Source organism: Silene latifolia, chromosome 9 (genome assembly GCF_048544455.1).
Source record: "Silene latifolia isolate original U9 population chromosome 9, ASM4854445v1, whole genome shotgun sequence".
Taxonomy (NCBI): Eukaryota; Viridiplantae; Streptophyta; class Magnoliopsida; order Caryophyllales; family Caryophyllaceae; genus Silene; species Silene latifolia.
The window spans coordinates 142,411,768-142,421,858 of NC_133534.1; positions in this window are offsets into that span (position 1 = coordinate 142,411,768).

Here is a 10,091-nt window from a genome sequence, read left to right on the forward strand (position 1 = left end):
TCTCAAAAATCGACCTTAGAAGTGGTTACCATCAGATTCGGATGCGTGAAGGTGATGAATGGAAGACGGCTTTCAAAATGAAGCATGGGTTATATGAATGGACTGTCATGCCATTCGGTCTTACCAATGCTCCAAGTACCTTCATGAGATTGATGAACGAGGTACTTAAATCTTTCTTGGGCATATTTGTTGTGGTTTATCTTGATGATATATTGGTGTATAGCAGGAGCATAGATGATCATTTGAACATTTGAGGCAAGTGTTCGAAACATTGCGAAATCAGAAACTTTATGGGAAGCGTGAGAAGTGCTCTTTTCTTGTGGAGAGCGTTGTTTTCTTGGGATACGTGGTGTCCAAGGATGGTGTCTCGGTTGATCAATCAAAAATTGAAGCAATTCGATCATGGCCAGAACCTAAAACCGTTAGTGAGGTACGATCTTTTCATGGGCTTGCTTTATTTTATCGTCGGTTTATTCGAGATTTAAGTACCATAACCAGCCCTATAACGGAATGTTTGAAGAAAGGAGGTTTTAATTGGGGCGGGGCTGCTAAGCAAGCTTTTGAAACGATTAAGGATCGGTTGTGTACCGCTCCTATCTTGGCTTTACCCGACTTTACTCAACTTTTCGAGGTCGAGTGTGATGCTAGTGGCGTGGGAATAGGGGCTGTTTTGATTCAAGGGAAACGTCATATTGCCTACTTCTCGGAGAAATTGGGTGGAGCTCGATTGAATTATTGCACTTATGATAAGGAATTTTATGCCATTGTTCGGGCTCTTGATCATTGGAGTCACTATCTTCGTCCTAATCACTTTATATTGCATTCCGACCACGAATCATTGAAATATATTAATGGGCCGCAGAAGTTGAATCAAAGACACGCAAAATGGGTGGAATTTTTACAATCGTTTCACTTTTCATCCAAATATAAAAATGGGAAGAGTAATGTTGTAGCCGATGCTTTATCTCGTCGGTATACCTTGCTGTCCACACTTGATGTTCGTCTTTTGGGCTTTGAAACTTTGAAAGATTACTATGTTGAAGATGGAGACTTTGGTGCAATATATCTTGAGTGCAAATCAGGAGCTAAGGGAGAGTATTTGATTCAAGACGGTTTTCTTTTTAAAGGAAATCGACTTTGTGTTCCTAAGCATCCTATTCGGGAACTACTTGTAAGGGTGGCTCACGGTGGAGGGCTAGCTGGTCGCTTCGGGGTGGCTAAGACCGTGGAGATCTTGAAAGAGCATTTCTTATGGCCACGATTTCAAAAAGATGTTCACAACATCGTGGGTAAGTGTGTTACTTGTCAAGTTGCGAAGAGCAAGTTCAAACCGGGTGAATATACTCCCTTGCCAATTCCGGTCAGACCTTGGGACGATGTTTCTATGGACTTCATTGTTGCTTTGCCACGCACCCAACGAGGTAAGGATGCTATCATGGTGGTGGTTGATCGTTTTCCTAAGATGGCTCATTTTGTTGCTTGCCATAAAACCGATGATGCTTCTAATATGGCTGATTTATACTATCGGGAAATTGTGAGGTTACATGGAATTCCAAAGACTATTGTGTCGGATCGGAATTCTAAATTCTTGAGTTACTTTTGGAATACATTATGGAGAAAAGTAGGTACAAAGTTGCTGTTTAGTACCTCTCACCATCCTCAAACGGATGGGCAAACCGAAGTCACAAATCGTACTTTGGGAACTTTGTTGCATGGGCTTGTGAGCAAGACACAAAAGGATTGGGATCTCAAGCTTTCTCATGCCGAATTTGCTTATAACAGGTCGCCTACTCATGCTACGGGTCATTCACCATTTGAAATTGTATACGGTATTAATCCTTATCTTCCTTTGGATTTAATTTCGTTGCCTAAAGATGAGTTGGTGCATAAAGATGCCGAGTCCAAGTTAAAGGCAATGTTGAAGCTCCATGAGCAAGTCCGGGCCAGAATTGAAGCCGTGAATGCAGCCTATAAGCGCAAGTCAAACAAAAATAAGAAGCCAAGGGTGTTCGAGTTTGGAGACTTGGTTTGGGTGCATTTGAGAAAGGAGCGATTTCCAAGCAAGCGAAAGAATAAGCTCATGCCTAGAGCGGAAGGTCCTTACAAGATTGTGGGTCGAGTTAACAACACTGCTTACAAGGTTGAACTTCCCGGTGCTTATGGTGTTCACGCCACTTATAATGTTGGTGATCTCTCTCCTTACTTGGATGACGATGGCCTAGCTGAATTGAGGTCAATTCCTTTTCAAGGGGGAGGGGATGATGCGAACCAAGCTAATGACCAAGCTAATGATTCGGAGTTGGTTAATGAGCTGGACAAATTGGTTGTGAACACTCAAGGTGATGGTCTAATGTTGGCTCGTAATTTTCAGCCGATAGGTTCCAATTATCCTTCCTTTGTTGCGTTGCTAAGTATGGTTTAGAAGGGCTGATGGTGGCACGTTTACCAAGGAGAGTACGGACCAATTTTACATTTTTATCTTACATTTTCAGATTATGTTTACAATAAAATGTTAGCTTAAATTGGTGTTTTTCTAAGTTCAATGAACTAGTAGTTTTAATGATTGTAATTAAGTGAAGAGTGAATGATCACCTCTTCACCTTGCTAGCTTTGCACGGCTCAATGAGGCTATATAATGCCTCCAAGTTCTTGAATAAAAATCATACAGAAATTACAAACAAAACACTTGTGTTAAAATCGTTTCTTGCGTAGAAACAAAACTGGTTTGGTTGAAACGCGATTTCGATTAAACTCTCGAGTTGTTAATCAATAGGTCTTGGTCTCACTCAACTTGATCAAGTAATAGGTCTTGATTGTTCAAACACTATCCCTTTTATTCACAAAAACCAGAACGGGTCGTACCTAGTACGTTCGTTTCACCAAAAAACAGTCCGCTATTTTAATAGTTCTTGTTGTCTTAATCTAACAGTTTCAGGTCTGCGCGTACCTAGTACGAACAGTCCTTCGCACTATCCAATCCGTCCTTTATTCCTCTGCTCAGTTCGTATCAACTATGGTGAAAATGAGATTTGCGAGAATGAGACACCTTTCTATAACCTTAAGCTTACCTACTATGTGAAGAAATTTGCCCCTCCTTGGGAAAATGGAGTGATAGATGAATGATTCGGTCAATATGTCGTCTATACTCCCAATCAAGCAATATTTATATTCTCAACAAACTACTCTTAGTAGAGTGGTAAGTAAAGGTCGGATCCCAAGGGACGGGTATTGTATTGACTTATCGGTTGTAAATAGCTATGTCTTTAGTGTCACAATTCGGGTTGAGGTTGAGATTTGCAATCTAAACTACTTAACAAATGCAAAGTAAATAAATACAAGTAAAGCAAAGTAAGCAAATAAAGTTTGTAAATAGTTGATTAAAATACTAGAATGTCATGGGTTCATAGGGAAATCATGATGAGATCACATAAATTGGTTTCATAGATACAAGCAATTTATTATTGTAATGGAATCGAGTTAGTTTATATCTTACAATTCTTAGGGAGTTTTGGGTCTCAGAGCCAGTCGGTCACAACTTTACAACACTTACAACGACTTAATTCTCCTTATTCAACTATATGCCTGGTCTAAGAAGCTTTCAGTTAGTTTATGTCTTATAAGTCTTGTTGAAAGGATAAGAGAATCATGATAGGTTGTAAATCAAGCATTTCATCAAGCATAACATGTGCATATGTTGAAACTACAACAAGCAAGCATTCATATGAACTTATTAAGTAATGATCTACCCCATGATTAACTCCCTCTAATCTCCCACTAACCCTAGTTAGGGAACTATTCACTCATTATCATGGTGAACATGCTAACAATGGTGTCAATCATCTTAACAAGTCTAAACATGATGAAGGAGTAAAACAATAAACAGTGATTAAGTAAAGAGTAAAGGAATTATACCAACTTAGGATGATCAAATAGAAAGCAAAGAATAATAGAATAAAACTTGATTGATGATGGCGAGTTGTCAATTCTCCAATAATCTCAAATAATCTTCAATTACCCAACTAGATCTAAGAATACTTGAACAATAATTAAAGAAGGATTAAGTGTAATTAAGCTAATTGATGTTTAATCTACTAAATAACTTGTTTTAATCTAAGATAACTTGATAATCACTTGGTAATACAAGGGAGTATTTATACGAAGTACAAGTATTAGGTTAACTAAGGGCTTAAATGACGATTATGCCCCTTAAATGAAGTCTAACGCCTTGAAAGTCCTACTATGGGGCGCACGATCTGCCTCTGTTAGATGCTCATCCTGCTTTGTGGGACGCTCGTCCTACTTTGGGGACGCCCGTCCTTCTCTTTGGGACGCCCGAACTGCTTCTGGGACGCCCCTCCTGACGGGTAGTTTTGCTTCTTCTTCATTTGGCTGCCTCATAATCCGTGGGGATCATTGAGGAGTCATGGGGGTCCTTCATCATTGCTCATATACTTGTTTTATTGACTTAGGCCTTTAGTATTGGTCTCCTCTTTGTTGCTTGGTCATTATATGTGATCAATTTAGCTCCGTTTTGCTCCATATAAGCAAAGCTAGCACACCTCTCCTACCAAGGACACAAAACCTCATAGAATATGCAAAATAGGAAGCTAAAGATAAGAAACGACCCTAATGCATGCTAGAAAGCATAGGAACGGGGCTAGTTAGGGGACTAAATGTGCATAAATACAATTTACATCAAATATCCCCAAACAAAACTTTTGCTCGTTGTTTAGGTATTTTTTACCGAATTGATTGATTCGGGTCAATGTGGTCTTACTCGTTGGTTAATTGAATGATTATTTGTAGGATGATGTTTAAATGAGGAAATAAAGTACGAAATTTAAATTGACACGTAAAATTTGGTGACGCGGAAAACCCAATGTGGGAACAAACGCGGGAGGGACGGTACCCTGCCAAATATTGCACTATTCTGGAATGTGAGGATGATTACAATTGGGACGTAATGTTAATCTAGCTAGCACGAGGTATCGTACTTGCGAGATCTTGAATGAACGTATTGTGTGAGTATGTGAATGTCTTGATATCTTGACGAGAATCCGGATGTGTGAATGAATGAATGCCCTTCTTTGATTGCTTCCTTGGCTATTTATAGGGTAAGAACCCTAGGCATGCCCTACTCTGATTATGGAAAGGGAATATAACTTCCATAACAACTCTTTCCATGTTTGGTTGTCTACTTCGATTCTCCCTGATCTCCCTGACATCTCCCTGACATCTTCCTAACTTCTCCCTAACTCCCCCTTTCCTAATTCCAGATGCCTCCTTCAATGGGTTCCGGTCTTCTCCTGCGTGCATGCCGGCCCATTCCCTTTCTCCATGCTTTATTCCAACCGCGGGTTCCCTTCCTTCTCATTAGACCCATTCATTAAGTTGGCCTTTCCTTATTTAAGTGATTTTTGGCCCAAACAGTTTGCCCCAAATTTCTTGTGAAGTACGCTTCGAGGTATTGAGCAAGGAATTTACGTGATCGAATGCTAAAACCCTAAGCTGTCATTTACACTCCTTTTCATGCAGCTCCATCACGTCAGCCGCCCACCTCTTCTTTTCTCGCACCCTACTCCCTCTCTCTTCTTTATAACCCCAACCCCCACCTTTCACTTCCATTAACTCCTAATCATTTCTAAAAACTCTCACTCTCCCTAAACCCCCAACCTTCTTCTTCTCTCACCTCGCCGGCTCCGTTGTTTCACTTTCCATCGTCTCCTTCACCAGGTATCCTTCCCCTTTTTCTTCTTAATTTTTATTTTCTCTTTCTTCACCATGGGTAAAACCCGACAATCGCCATCGACTTTCTCTCCTACTGATCGCAACCCTGACCCAATCTTTCCTTCTCGGGGACTCTTTACTTATCCCCATGATTGTGACTCCGTCTTGACTCCCGCTGACATTCCCACGATCAAGGGTTTGCTCGGTCTTGGTGACGGGGTGGATATTGCCATCCCTGAACCGGGTCAGAAAGCTGATGCCCTTCGCCCAGGATGGGTGTGTTTTTATCAGTACCCATTTAGATATGGCCTCCGTTTTCCTTTTCCAAAACTTGTTCAAGATTTTATTTTTACAAATAACTTCGCCATGGCACAAATTTCTGCTGCCGTCTGGAGGGTTCTTCTTTACTCTCTGGCCGCTGGTCAAAACACTGGTAACTCCATCACCCTGGGTGATCTAGCCGATATGTACAACATCGGGTCCCTAGGTAGGGGTCAATTCTCATTCCGGGGCCGCGGAGAGGCTCCCTTCAGGCATGTGTCCGAATCCCGAGATGAGAAATGGTTTGAGGACTTCTTCTTCGTGAGGAAGGACGCCATCCAACCGCCTGATGATTTCATCTTCGAGAAATGGGTTATAACTTCGAGTAAGTAGCCTCCCTGTCACCTGATTTATTTATCTCGCTGCTTACTAGCTTCCTTCATCGTCCTCGTGCAAGCCCCTGTGACTGACTCGCATTGGTGACAAGACCCCTGCCTGCAGCAAGTTGTTTTGTATATCCGAATCTGAAAGAAAGTTTCCTGACCTGCTTCCTGGTTTCTCACCTGCTTCCTCCTCCAACCCTCTCCAATCAGCCCACAGCATGTCTTCTGGTAGGCTTCCCATAATTGTTTCAGTTTACATGCAGCTTTTACTAATGCTTTAATCGTCTTGACGCCTGAGATTATATCTGCTTGCATGTTCAAAAGCTGATGCTTTAGAAATCATCCTCCAGAGCACAAAAAGAAAGAGATCTTCTGCCAGCCCAGACGTGGCATCCGCCTCCAAGAAGAGTGCTCCTGCCGCCTCTTTCCAGACCCCTCCTATGTACTCCAGTTCTGCTAGGCCCGAGCCCTTAGAGGTTGACCCGTTGTCTCGCCATCCGCATACTCCTCCTACCAGTCCTCGTGCCTCAGCTAGAGGAGGCACTATTGCTCACTTCCCAGAAGGTTTTGGGTATATTGACAAGGAGTCGTATTGGCCAGAGATCGACCAGCTGCTTTTCCCTCCTCTGAAAGAGGCTTTCTCAGAATTCTCTCCAGAGGAGATGGCTGAGAATGATGTGCACAATGCCTTCATGGTGAGCAATCTTCATTTCTACCTGTTCTAAATTTTAATCTTCGACTTCTCTTCTTTGTCTTCGACTTTTCCCGCCCTGCACCACGCATCTGCTCTTTACAATAGGAAGATGATCAACATAGTGCAGACCACCAGTCGTGCCACCAACTCCAAAAACCAAGATTTGAAGGGGACAGTTGTCGACTTGGCACAACAGCGGTCCGATCTGAAGGAGCGCGTGGTGGAATTGAAGGCTGAGCTCGCTGTTACCAAGAACAAGCTGAAGGAAGGAGCTGATCAGCTGGCCCGCACTCAGGAGGTGTGCAGCACTTTCTCCGACTCCCTCAAGCGTTCTGATGAGAAGATCAGTGAGCTGGTCTCCCTGGCCACCAATGTTGTTGCCTATGCTAACTGGCGGGGAAAAAATAGCGGGATGCGTGCTGCTCTTGAGGAGGCTCCCACCCAGCAAGCTGTAGAGGAGGAGGAGAGACAGCTAGAGATGCTCTACCCCACCCAACCTGATCTGAGTGCGCTGATGCCTGAAGTTCGGGAGGTGAATTCTCCTGCGCTGGCTGAACAGGCTGCTGGTGGAGATGCTTTGGAATGTCCCAGGATGCTGCTGACGGAGCTCAGGAAGCTATGGCAACTGAGGATGTGCCAGCTGGTGTGGTACCTGAAACACAGGGTCAGCAGGCGGAGGAGGTGCCAGAAGTGGAGGTCATTAATGTGACCGATAATTAAGTATATTTTTTTTATGTTTAATGAACTTTTTGGCAGTCTGGCCCAGAGGTGGCAGACTTGTAAGTTTTTAAACTCTTTTTGGTTGTTCCGCCAGGGTGGCGGTTGAACTCAGGGGTCGTGTTTTGGCCATATTTTGGAATGCCCCTTACCTTAATTTCTGGCAAGTTTCAGCTTATATTCTGTGTGCGCGTTTTTAGGTTTCCTTAGTTTAGGAGGTTGCCGTGTCAGCTTGTTGGCTGATTTAGGCGAGTCTTGTCATCCCGAAAAGGCTGACTTTCTGACTAAGCTAGCTGCCGTTTCAGCCTGATGGCTAATTTAGGCATATGCCGCAATGTAAGGAGGAGTGGCCGTGTCAGCCTGAGAGGCTGATTTAGACCAGTCTAGTCAGCCTGAAGAGACTGATCCAGACTAAGCTAGCTGCCGTGTCAGCCTGATGGCTGATTTAGGCGTATGCCACAATTTTGGATTACTTAACCTTGTTCATGACGCAAGGTGTGTTCATCACGTTTAAAGCCATCAGGGGCGTAATTTAGGCAAGTTTATCGTCGTTCTAGGACCAATGGGACGCTGCAAGATTCTGGTAGCACAGAGATCCCTACGTTCCATGTATATGCATGCATGCTGGGGCCCTGATTAATTGCTATTAGTGCGAGCTACGTCTAGGGGGTGGTATCAGGGGTAGCTGGATAAGCGTGTTTAGCTGTCAACAAGGCTCCCTTCGTATCTTCCACAGTCCGCCTGGTGAGGGTGCTCCTTCTGGAGAAAATAGGTTAGGCATGTTGGAGTGCCATGTGCCTTGTCACCCCGCGTTGGCAGTTGACAGTCCTGCTAGATATCCTTTCAACGTACCATAGACACTAGGATTCAAAGTGATGTACCTAGAGAAGCCTGAAAATAGAAAAATCTATTAAAATGATGTGAAGTACCTGTCTCCATCTCATGGGGTACCAGAGCAATTGTGGTCCCAGGACGCTGCCAGACCACACCATCTAATAGCAGTTTAAAATTTTAAAATAGTTAGAGACACTAGAAATGGGAGTTAACTTGGCAGTATGCCTACTACCGGATTTTTATTTTAATTTCAAAATGATTTGGCTTTTCATAGTACATCATTCTGAAGGCTAAAGTCTACTTATTATTAAAAGTAATATCTCTTCAGGTGAAGTATGTTCCATGGGCGTTGTATGATTTGACCGTCCATAGTCATCAGTCTGTATGCACCATGGCCAACAACTCCTTCTGCCTGGTATGGTCCTTCCCATTTGTAGGCGAATTTGCCTGCTTTTCGATTCTTAGTGTTTTGAAACACCTCTCGGAGAACCAGGTCTCCTACCTCCAGGAGCCTGACTTTCACATTCTTGTTGTAACTCTTGGCCACTGTCTGCTTGTAGGCAGCCAGACGTATTTTTGCGCTTGCTCGTAGCTCGTCGACTGTGTCCAGGCTTCTGACCATCTCTGCATTGTTCAGTTCTCCTGTCATACATCCATACCTGTGGGTGGGAACTAGAACTTCTGATGGGATGACTGCTTCTGCGCCAAACACCAGGCTGAAGGGAGTTTGACCTGTTGCTACCTTCGGTGTCATTCTATCTGACCATAATAATACTGGAAGTTCATCTGCCCACTTTCCTCCTACCTCCTGTAATCTCCTTCTCAGATTGTCCATGATGATTTTGTTGCTGGACTCAGCTTGCCCGTTGGACTTTGGAGTCCTGGGTGCTGACTTTTTTAGTGTGATGTTCCACCTGGCACAGTATCCCTCGGTATCGTTGGAGATGAGAGCCATTGTCACATATGATCTGATGGGATACCAAACCTGCAAATGATGTTTCGTTTTATAAACGAAATGACTTGTTTGTCCTTTACTTCTGTGAATGCTTCTGCCTCTACCCACTTGGAGAAGTAATCTGTCATCGCCAACATCCATGTGCTGTTTCCTGTGGCTCTTGGCAGAGGTCATACTATGTCCATGCCCCATGCCATGAATGGCCAGGGAGAAATGATAGGGTGCAAGGGTTCTGCTGGCTGATGGATCATTGGTGCTGAGCGCTGGCAGGCATCACATTTGCGTGTATATTCTGCTGCATCTGCCTTCATTATAGGCCAGTAGTATTCCTGCCTGAGGGCTTTATTTGCCAGAATCCTGCCCCCTGCATGGTTTCCACATTCGCCACTGTGGAGAGCATGTAGCACAGTCTACGCCTCTTCCTTGCCTAGGCACTGTAAGTAGGGGCCTGCCAGTGATTTTCTGAATAGTATATCGTCAATAAGTATGAACCTGGAGGCCTTCACTCTAAAAGCTCTTA